Genomic DNA, 12,412 nt, shown 5'->3' on the forward strand with positions numbered 1-12,412 from the left:
GGGATGGTGCCAGGTTTCCTCCAGACATGACGCTTGGCATTCAGGCCAAAGAGTAAAAATCTTGGTTTAATCAGACAAGATTATCGTGTTTCTCATGGTCTGAGAGTCTTTAGGTGCCTTTTGGCAAACTCAGAGTAGGCTGTCATGTGCCTTTTACTGAGGAGTGGTTGCCGTCTGGCCACTACCATCTGGCCACTCCACCATAAAAGCCTGATTGGTGGAGTGCTGCAGAGATGGTTGTTCTTCTGGAAGGTTCTCCCATCTCCACAGAGCAACTCTAGAGTTTTATCAGTGTGACCATCAGGTTCTTGGTCACCTCCCTGACCAAGGCCCTTCTCACCTGATTGCTCAGTTTGGCCGGATGGCCAGCTCTAGGAAGAGTCTTGGTGGTTCCAAACTTCTTCCATGTAAGAATGATGGAGGCCACTGTGTTCTTTGGGACCTTCAATGCTGCACACATTTGTTGTGTCCTTTCCCCAGATCTGTGCCTCAACACAATCCGGTCTTGGAGCTATACGGACAATTCCTTCGACCTTATGGCTTGGTTTTGGCTCTGACTTGCACTGTCAACTGTGGGACCTTATATAGATAGGTGTGTGCCTTTCCAAATCATGTCCAATCAATAGAATTTACCACAGGTGGACTTTAATCAAGTTGTAGAAACATCTCAAGGATGATCAATGGAAACAGGATGCACCTGAGCTCAATTTCTCACAGTCTCATAGCAAAGGGTCTGAATACTTATGTAAATGTGATATTTCAGTTTTTAATACATTTGCAAAAATATATAAAAACCTCTTTTCACCTTGTCATTATGGGATATTATGTGTAGATTGATGTAGCAAAAAAAGTAATACATTCTTAAGTAAGGCTGTAATGTAAGCAAATTGTGGAAAAAGTCAAGGGGTCAGAATACTTTCCGAACAACTTTGCTGAACAATTTACTAAATGGCCACAGGACTATTTCTATTTACATTGACCCCCCCCCCTCCATTTGTTTTGTACTCTGCTGCTACTCGCTGTCTATTATCTATGCATAGTCACTTCACCCCTACCTACATATAAAAATGACCTCAACCAATCTGTAACCCGCACATTGACTCGGTACCGGTACCCCTGACTACATGGATGTTATTGTTATTTTATTGTGTTAATTTTTATTATTTTTTACTTTAGTTTATTTGGTAAATATCTTCTTAACTCTTCTTGAACTGCACTATTGGTTAAGGGCTTGTATTTCACGGTAAGGTCTGCACTTGTTGTATTCGGTGCATGTGACAAATAACGCTTGACTTGATATGGCTAGGGCACTTACAATGCAGCTCACTTAGCTCATAAAATGTATGAATAATTGAATAACATTTTTGCAGGACATGGTTATTAGTTTTGGTCAGGGATCAATAGGCCTATAGACAATAAGTATTATTGGATTTCTCTGTCTGTGGAAATCTGATTTGATACAAAGGATCAACAGCTAAATCAAGCAACTATCAACATATATCATATCACAGCTTTCTTTCTCTGGGTTGTTTATGTCTGAGTAATACAGATTGTTTTGAATGGTCATGGTGAATAGTTTGTTAACAACCCATTCTAGTCAGGTGTTTTGTCACAACAATGTCTGGGTGTTACTGGTATTACGCCTTCCTCAAACTAACTGTATGCAAAGCACAAGACATATTAAATAGTCAATGACACATTCATTAGGCTACATCATTTCCTCTTAACCAGAAGATGCCTCTCTAGGAAAGTAAGCCATGGTAGATTTAATAGATCCGTTTCACCTTCTATTGAGTGTTGGTTGACTTCTATTTCTTATGTGGCCTTGCTTTCATTGTTTGTTTATTTTTAGGCCTGCAAAGCTGCTGCAAAGTGGAGATTTCCTGACTACATGATTAGGCTTTGCTGCTGTGCTGTATGACAACCGTTTTCAAGTCCCTGGAGTATTTATGCATTTCATTAGGCCCATAATCTCCACTATTGACATACATTAAGTAACCTCTAACCTGTTTGCTGTTTGTGCATACTTTCTCTTTCTACATGCTTACACACAAAGAAAGCAAATATTATAACAATGCACTCACAATGATGTATCACTGTAGTTTCACTTGAGGCCTCACACCTAAATTTAAAGTGAAAAACACTGTTCATCAAAGGCACATTGTGCCTGTCTAAAGTAGAGATTACCACTACTTGAAAACTGATGGAGCAAATCACCTCGCTCCAAAATCTATGTCACTTATCACACGCAACTCAAGCCCGAGTCACCTTATTTCCCCAGCATGCGATGGACAGTCACATGATAAGTCTGCCCTTCTGCTGTGACCATAACTCATACACCTCACACCATCTCACACCATCAGAATAGCCTACTGACTTGCATGTTAACTCAGCTAACATTTGAGTCATTTAGCAGACACGCTTATCTAGAGCAATTTGGGTTAAAGTGCCTTGATCAAGGGCACAGTGACAGATTTTTCACCTAGTCGGCTCTGGGATTCAAACCAACAACCTTTTGGGTTACTGGCCCAACACTCTTAACCACTAGGCTACCTGCCGCTTAGCTATTGAAAGAAGGATGCCGAGTTAACCGCACCCCACTACCAGACTGAATGATGTCTAGTTAAACCGCAACCCTCTACCTGACTGAATGATGCAGAGTTAACCGCAACCCTCTACCAGACTGAATGTGTTACATCTGCCCCATGCCATGCCCTCTACTTCTCATCCTGTGTCTCCCTAACCTGCCGCCACACCCACAGTGCTCTCTCCCTCTGTGCGGGTGTATCTGATTGTGTGAGGGGAGACAGGTGTGCTGGAGTCAGAGCAGATCCCCACCAGCTGCAACCTGTTTCATAATCAAGACCTCTACAAATACTCAGCCCTGCCACTTCTATGCTGTCAGATTATAGCCTCTGCTCAGTCAGTCTGCAGGGCAAGCCAGTTGTGCCTGCATAGAGCTTATTATCTTGTGGTGCCTGGTTTCCCTAACCTGATCCTGCTTTTCTCTCCACCACAGTTTAGTTCGCTCTGACTTTGGTCCCTGTCGCCAGTCCCATTGTCTCGTAAGTCCTGCTTCCCTGCCCTGGACCTCCGCTCTAATGCTTCCTTGGATTCTGCCTCGGACCTGCTTACCCTGCCCCTGCTTCCTTTGCACCAGCCGCAGCCTCAGTTCCTGGTTCCCTGCTACACGCCCGAGCATCCCCTGGTCTGCACCCCCCCCCCCCTCATCACTGTCTCCTCGTCTGAGTCTGCACTTGGGTTCACCTACTCCACCCCGCGTAACAGAATGACGTTAAATCTGATTATTGGTGCACACTCATGTATGTGTCTGGAAGATGCCACAACCACAATATAATGTGGATGTGTCAACAAAACCAACATTTTGCTGATGCAGAAACCAACTGGGACCCAGGCTAATAGAGAACTGTGTTTTTTAAATAGTGTATGACAAATACATGTGAATAACATAAACATGTCTTAATTTATTTAACCTTAATAAAAAACAAAACATGTCAATGGCTGTAAGATGACGTTAAACTGATCTAAATGTAAGTTTTTACCCAAGGTCTTTACTCAAGGTTGTACTGGTGTTGGGTAAATGGGGGTATATCTGCAGCTAGGGCATTTGATCCCAGTATATGATGTCATCTAATGACCACTGGGGGACAGTATAGACCAATTTGACATACCGGCACTTGAATCGAGTTCATGACGAGTAACTGAACTAAACTTTTTTCTATTGAACGTGTCTAATACAATGAGTTGGCAAATCTGATTGTACTAACAAGATATGAAAGTGTAGTTTTGTCTTTAAACAAAAATATTTAAAAAGTACATTTTTCAGATGCTGGGTATAAGAGAAGCCTCTGAGAAAACAATGTATTATGCAGTCATATGTCATCATATGCACATGTTGGCCTTTGGTTAAAAAAAAAAACTATTATTCTACAGGTAGCATATGAATCATGTTGCCTGCAGATGACAGACCTTGTTAAGTCTAATCACCTTAATGAATTAAGTGTTGTCAGAGATGGAAGAGGAAGTGAGACACCCCACTCACTTTTTTTTCTGGTTCAATGAAAGTCAATAAACTAAGTAGACCAGACCCAGCTGCTGTTGCATTTGTGTTTTTTCTCTCCAATGGTACACGGACTGAGTGAAATATCTTCATTTAGCCACCACCTTTGGTGTTGCCATACATTTCACACATTTCTTCATTAACTCAGCTGAATAATTGCTGCAGCCAATTTGGGTTACAAGCTATCCTCAATGGTACAACTGCAGTGGTCTCTGCCTGGTCTTCAACTGTTTCCCCAGCCCCCCTATGCGTTGTAGGAATACTCATAGGCTGATGTTAAATGATGGTTTTACTGCTGCTCCTGTTGCTGTTGCCTATGAGCTGTAGCCTAAACTAAAGATATTCTCCATTCAATATTTGCTCAATGTTAGTTAATGGCTATAGAGCAGGAAAGGCGGGCACTCCATTTGGTCTCCCTTTCATTTCCTCCCCTGTTGCTATGGGCACTAGTACGAGTATGACCTTGTATACAGGAGTGCAGCAACAAGTTAGTGGAGAACAGCAAGATATCTGTTTTCAGTATGGTTGGGGGTTGGAGGCTCCAAGACTGGTCACTTATAGTGGACCTTATGGAAGGCCAAGCAGAGCAATAGAAAGTGCAACATTCACTACCCATGCATATTTAGTGTTTTGGATTGCATACTCATCCAGCTACACATGGAAATAAACTGTTCCATACAGATTCATTCTTATGTTATTACTTATTAATTAGGCTACCATTTTACCATGCAATAGGCTACTGTAACAAAACAACTGTTTTTGGGAACAATTTTAACATTTTCAAAAGACTATTGTCTCTTCAGAAGGCAGTGATAAGGGAACCTATTATATTCAATACTATTATACTATTCTATTCTATTCTATTCTATTCTATTCTATTCTATGTACATGGCAAACAGACGCCCACTCATCACAACCTCACCTGTGTATGAAAAGGGTTCTATCAAGTTGCGTCATTTCTCCCATCTCATCCAGGTCTGTGGACACGTGACGGTGTTATTGTGGCTCTCGCGGTGGACGGTGAACGGGCAAGGAGAGACCTGCCTCTTCACGGATAGAGGAGGGGCTGGACCGTGGCGCGGGGTGGAGGGCAGGACGGATTGAACGAAGCCTGGCAGCTGTGCTTTGGAAAACCCACTTCTCCAATAATAAAGTTTGACTACATTCTTCTTACCGAACGGAAGAATTCACAGAATAGATTCGCCAATTTTTCTCAGTTTTTTTTTTTTTACCATTGGGGAAATGACTAAACCATCAGACTTTTAGGAGAAAATACATTGGAAAGTGTCGCTCAACTTTCCACACAGGAAGCAAGGTCTAACTGCAGATTGCGGACGACTCAGGTAATGTCAAATCCGAGAACACTAGCGCTTTACACCTACTCTTGCAAAAAATATATCCAGATAATATCGAAACATAGCCTACACGTAGGCGATGTCTCTTTGTCAACATTGATGAAGGGATTCTTGAAAGGGATTCTTGAAAATAAGTCACTATTATATAACATGTCTAAAAGTTGTTGAGCAGAGCAGAGGATAGAGGTACAAGATGAAGATGCTGAACGAACGTTACTTGCTTTCTGCATAGCTTTCTGATGCCACTCAAAATTCAAGCACTTCTCTTTCAATAGGACATTGGCATAGTTCAGCTGACTGCGTCTATAGAAGGATGATGTTGATGATACAATGCCTTATAAATACATAATCACACCTGTATAATGAAGTGTCGACTACTGCTGAGGTTGGGCTTCCTCTCTCTAGAGTCTAGTTCCTCTCAAGGTTTCTTCCATACCTCTGCAGTTATTTGCCACTGACATCCTGCGCTGTTCTTTCTGGGTACTTCGGTCCAACCAGGTTTTTGTTCATCACTTTGTAACGAACACAATACAATAACAAAAAAAAATGGTCAGTTCCTAATGTATTGTTAGCGAAGGTCATTGGTTCCGTTAGCCTGGATAAGGATCCATGTTTGAGAGTGTGGTGAAAGTGTTTATAAGGCATTGTGTGTATTGTTGATTATCTAAGAGCTGTTTCACTTCCTCGTATGAAATGATATCCTGTTGGTGGCCTGGACTGACCTGGCGTGAGAAGGTTATTTTCCACATTCTCTGGTTCACTGGAGAGGAAGGAGGAGGAGGAGAGGGAGGGGAGGGGAGGGGTGATAGATGATAATGATTGTTTTATTTAGATAGGGAAAGGAGGTGTAGAAGAAGGATATGGACGAGGGGGAGGAGGAGGGGAGAAGGATGATGAGGGGAGGAAGGAAGAAGGAGGATGAGAGGGAGGAGGAGGAGGGGAATGGGGGGAGGAGGATGATGATGATGAGAGTGAAATGTTAGATGATTGTTTGATCTGTGTAGTTGTTCTGTCGGAAAATAGGTCATTGGTTCCGTTAGCCTGGATAAGGATCCATGTTTGAGAGTGTGGTGAAAGTGTTTATAAGGCATTGTGTGTATTGTTGATTATCTAAGAGCTGTTTCACTTCCTCGTATGAAATGATATCCTGTTGGTGGCCTGGACTGACCTGGCGTGAGAAGGTTATTTTCCACATTCTCTGGTTCACTGGAGCATATTCTATTGAAACCTGCTCCTTAATAACATAAAATAAATAAAATTCAATAGATTTAAAGTAAATAAATTTTACCATAAACATTTACATTTAAGTCATTTAGCAGACGCTCTTATCCAGAGCTATCTTATAAAAGGTTGCAAAAAGTGAGCTAATGGAGCACTTATGAGGAACACAAACAGTTAAGCCGTAGTTTTAATAGGTTATACTGTCTACAAAAATCGAATCAAATCACATTTTATTCATCACATGCTTCGTAAACAACAGGTGGAGACTAACAGTGAAATGCTTACTTACATTACAGGCCCTGACCAACAATGCAGAGAGAAAGAAAATAGAAAAATAATAGAAAAGTTAAACAATTAATAATTCAAGTAATAATAAATGCACAACGAGTAATGATAACTTGGCTATATATACTGAGCAAAAATATAAACACGACATGCAACAATTTCAAAGATTTTACTTAGTTACAGTACATATAAGGTAATCAGTCAATTGAAATAAATAAATTAGGCCCTAATCTATGGATTTCACATGACTGGGCAGGAGTGCAGCCATTGGTGGGCCTTGGAGGGCATAGGTCCACCCACTAGGGGGCCAGGCACAGCCAATCAGAATGAGTTGTCCCCAACAAAAGGGCTTTATTACAGACAGAAAAACTCCTCAGACGATCCCGCAGGTGAAGAAGCCGGATGTGGAGGTCCTGGGCTGGCGTGGTTACACGTGGTCTGAGGTGAAAAAGCCGGATGTGGAGGTCCTGGGCTGGCGTGGTTACACGTGGTCTGAGGTGAAGAAGCCGGATGTGGAGGTCCTGGGCTGGCGTGGTTACACGTGGTCTGAGGTGAAGAAGCCGGATGTGGAGGTCCTGGGCTGGCGTGGTTACACGTGGTCTGAGGTGAAGAAGCCGGATGTGGAGGTCCTGGGCTGGCGTGGTTACACGTGGTCTGAGGTGAAGAAGCCGGATGTGGAGGTCCTGGGCTGGCGTGGTTACACGTGGTCTGAGGTGAAGAAGCCGGATGTGGAGGTCCTGGGCTGGCGTGGTTACACTTGGTCTGAGGTGACGAAGCCGGATGTGGAGGTCCTGGGCTGGCGTGGTTACACGTGGTCTGAGGTGAAGAAGCCGGATGTGGAGGTCCTGGGCTGGCGTGTGGTCTGAGGTGAAGAAGCCGGATGTGGAGGTCCTGGGCTGGCGTGGTTACACTGGTCTGAGGTGAAGAAGCCGGATGTGGAGGTCCTGGGCTGGGGTGGTTACACTTGGTCTGAGGTGAAGAAGCCGGATGTGGAGGTCCTGGGCTGGCGTGGTTACACGTGGTCTGTGAGGTGAACTTGGTCTGGAGCCGGATGTGGAGGTCCTGGGCTGGCGTGGTTACACTTGGTCTGAGGTGAAAAAGCCGGATGTGGAGGTCCTGGGCTGGCGTGGTTACACGTGGTCTGAGGTGAAAAAGCCGGATGTGGAGGTCCTGGGCTGGCGTGGTTACACGTCTGGTCTGTGGAGGTCCTGGGCTGGCGTGGTTACACGTGGTCTGAAAAAGCCGGATGTGGAGGTCCTGGGCTGGCGTGGTTACACGTGGTCTGAGGTGAAGAAGCCGGATGTGGAGGTCCTGGGCTGGGGTGGTTACACTTGGTCTGAGGTGAAGAAGCACGTGGTCTGAGGTGAAGAAGCCGGATGTGGAGGTCCTGGGCTGGCGTGGTTACACGTGGTCTGAGGTGAAGAAGCCGGATGTGGAGGTCCTGGGCTGGCGTGGTTACACGTGGTCTGAGGTGAAGGATGTGGAGGTCCTGAGCTGGCGTGGTTACACGTGGTCTGAGGTGAAAAAGCCGGATGTGGAGGTCCGGATGTGGAGGTCCTGGGCTGGCGTGGTTACACGTGGTCTGAGGTGAAGAAGCCGGATGTGGAGGTCCTGGGCTGGCGTGGTTACACGTGGTCTGAGGTGAAGAAGCCGGATGTGGAGGTCCTGGGCTGGCGTGGTTACACTTGGTCTGAGGTGAAGAAGCCGGATGTGGAGGTCCTGGGCTGGCGTGGTTACACGTGGTCTGAGGTGAAGAAGCCGGATGTGGAGGTCCTGGGCTGGCGTGGTTACACGTGGTCTGAGGTGAAGAAGCCGGATGTGGAGGTCCTGGGCTGGCGTGGTCTGAGGTGAAGAAGCCGGATGTGGAGGTCCTGGGCTGGCGTGGTCTGGTCTGAGGTGAAGAAGCCGGATGTGGAGGTCCTGGGCTGGCGTGGTTACACTTGGTCTGAGGTGAAGGAGGTCCTGGGCTGGCGTGGTTACACTTGGTCTGAGGTGAAGAAGCCGGATGTGGAGGTCCTGGGCTGGCGTGGTTACTGGTCTGAGGTGAAGAAGCCGGATGTGGAGGTCCTGGGATGGCGTGGTTACACGTGGTCTGAGGTGAAGAAGCCGGATGTGGAGGTCCTGGGCTGGCGTGGTTACACTTGGTCTGAGGTGAAGAAGCCGGATGTGGAGGTCCTGGGCTGGCGTGGTTACACTTGGTCTGAGGTGAAGAAGCCGGATGTGGAGGTCCTGGGTTGGCGTGGTTACACGTGGTCTGAGGTGAAGAAGCCGGATGTGGAGGTCCTGGGCTGGCGTGGTTACACGTGGTCTGAGGTGAAGAAGCCGGATGTGGAGGTCCTGGGTTGGCGTGGTTACACGTGGTCTGAGGTGAAGAAGCCGGATGTGGAGGTCCTGGGCTGGCGTGGTTACACTTGGTAACCAGTTTTGAGGTCAGTTGGACGTACTGCCAAATTCTCTGAAACGATGTTGGAGGCAGCTTATGGTGGAGAACTTAACATTACATTCTCTGGCAACAACTCTGGTGGATATTCCTGCCAATTGCACTCTCCCTCAAAACTTGAGACATCTGTGGCATTTAGTTGTGTGACAAAACTGCACATTTTAGAGTGGCCTTTTATTATTCCCAACACAAGGTAAACCTGTGTAATGACCATGCTGTTTAATAACCTTCTTGATATGCCACACCTGTCAGGTGAATGGATTATCTTGGCAAAAGAGAAATGCTCCCTAACAGGGATGTAAACAAATTAGTGCACAACGTTTGAGAGAAATACGCTTTTTGTGTGTATGTAAAATGTACATGATTTTTTTATTTCAGCTCATGAAACATGGGACTGACACTTTATATTGCGTTTATATTTTTGTTCAGTGTACATGTGGTACCAGTACTGAGTCCATGTGCAGGGGTACGAGGCAGATACTGTATGTACATAACTAGGAATAAAGCGACAGATATGAAACAGTAGCAGCAGCGTATGTGATGAGACAAAAAGGTTAGAGCAAAAACAGTCAATGCAGATCGTCCGGGTAGCTATTTTGTTAACTATTTAACTAATTATTTAGCAGCCTTATGGCTTGGGGGTAGAAGCTATTCGTTTCCTAGACTGAGGACTTTTGTTGTGCTTCTCTTGACAGCTGTGTTACATTGTCATCATTCCACCTTGCATCCTTTTCTCAGGGGCCATTAATCATTCTCTAATGCATAACTGAGTATATAGCTGGGTGTTCCTGAGAACAATCTTACAACCACACCTAAGTGGCCAATGTGCCAAAGACAATGAGCTAGTACATTTTCTAATTACCAAATAGTATGGTGAAATCAAGATTTACCTGTTCAGGTGATGTACGGTTGATGTGGGTGATATCATGTGAGAGGAAACAGATTTGTTCACACTTGACCTCTCTGGACCTTCACATTTGAACATATTTCTGGCACATGACCAGATGTCAAAACTAGTGTTCCTTCTGGTTTTGACGTTTTTGTACTCTACTGTGTGCTGTTCATTGTTCACGTTAGCTAGTCTCCTCAGGGCCAGTCCTAGTGTCTGGTTTGTTACACACAGACACACTGAAGAGGTAGAGAGGTCAGGGGTCAGTGTTAGGAGGTCTTTTTCAAGGAGAGTGGAGTGTGTTTCTGTTTGGGACCTATCCTGTGTGTTGTGTAACCCAAAGTCTAAGGCCTAATAGGAAAATAGGCATGCAAATAAAGCAGGGAGTCCCTCTCTGACTCCTACTGTATATGGCAGCACATGGCTCATCTGGTCAGGATACACACACTACTTGTCCTGAGCTTACAAACAGCCACCCTACACAATACACACATAAACTGTAGGGATGGGGGAAAAATACATACAGTAGAGTATCGCAATATTATTTTTGCCTATTTTATATCGACAAGTAGCGATTTGTAAATATATCTCTATATTTTTTTTGCTAGGTAGTTAAAGTTATCTATTAGCTAGTGCAAGTTGGTCGTACCAAAACTTTGGTATTTCTCATCCTATAGTTTGTTCTCCATCATATTTTTAAATGTTTTATGTGTGCCGGCAGGTTTTCAGCACTTTTACTTCCAAAACATATTTTTCCATGGATCTCTTTTGTTCCTCTGCAGTAGACATATAGTGAGCAATATGTTTGGAACATCGAATCACAATAAAGTTGCAGTATCGAATCATAATACATGAAAAATCACAATACATATAGAATTATAATACATATGGCATCGGCGCCTAAGTACTGTGATAATATCGTATCATGAGGTCCCTGGCAATTCCCAGCCCTAATAATAAGTTACCCGACACTCATATTATGGAAGTTCACTTTTCTATCCATAGTTTAAAAAAAAATCTGACCCCACAGCCATGATAATGACAATACCCTAATGATAATACCCTAATGATAATACCATGATAATGACAATACCCTAATGATAATACCCTAATGATAATACCATGATAATGACAATACCCTAATGATAATACCATGATAATGATAATACCTAATGATAATACCATGATAATGACAATAAATGACCTAATGATAATACCATGATAATGATAATACCAATGATAATGATAATACCCTAATGATAATACCTAATGATAATACCATGATAATGATAATACCCAATGATAATACCCTAATGATAATACCCCCTAATGATAATACCAATGATAATACCATGATAATGACAATACCCTAATGATAATACCCTAATGATAATACCATGATAATGATAATAATGATAATACCTAATGATAATACCATAATGATAATACCATAATATGATAATGATAATACCCTAATGATAATACCATGATAATGATAATACCCTAATGATAATACCATGATAATGACAATACCCTAATGATAATACCCTAATGATAATACCATGATAATGATAATACCCTAATGATAATACCCTAATGATAATACCATGATAATGACAATACCCTAATGATAATACCCTAATGATAATACCATGATAATGACAATACCCTAATGATAATACCCTAATGATAATACCATGATAATGATAATACCATGATAATGATAATACCCTAATGATAATACCATGATAATGATAATACCCTAATGATAATACCATGATAATGACAATACCCTAATGATAATACCCTAATGATAATACCATGATAATGATAATACCCTAATGATAATACCATGATAATACCATGATAATGATAATACCCTAATGATAATACCATGATAATAAAAATATAATTATAATCATAAAACGATGATAATAACAATACCATGGTTATGATCCTACCATGATAATGATAATACCATAATGGTGATACCATGATCATGATAATATAATGACAGTTCCATGATAATGACAACACAAAGATGGACAATACCACATAATAGTAATACCTGTTACAGGATCAGGAGGATCATGCCCCTTTCTTTATTGACAAAATAGCTATAGTAAGTGAAAAGGACAGTG

At 43.0% G+C, this 12,412-nt stretch overlaps 1 protein-coding gene across 1 annotated transcript in view; it reads left to right on the top strand.

Moving 5' to 3' along the window:
- Nucleotides 1-5,131: 5,131 nt before the first annotated feature.
- LOC115121631 (rho guanine nucleotide exchange factor 28-like) overlaps nucleotides 5,132-12,412 on the top strand; it is a 131,306-nt gene continuing 124,025 nt past the window's right edge. The window contains exon 1 of the mRNA XM_065017345.1: nucleotides 5,132-5,424. The gene's annotated coding sequence lies outside the window, so the exon portion shown is untranslated. The remainder of the gene's footprint in view (nucleotides 5,425-12,412) is intronic.

This window comes from Oncorhynchus nerka, linkage group LG4 (assembly GCF_034236695.1).
Source record: "Oncorhynchus nerka isolate Pitt River linkage group LG4, Oner_Uvic_2.0, whole genome shotgun sequence".
NCBI classification, from domain to species: Eukaryota; Metazoa; Chordata; class Actinopteri; order Salmoniformes; family Salmonidae; genus Oncorhynchus; species Oncorhynchus nerka.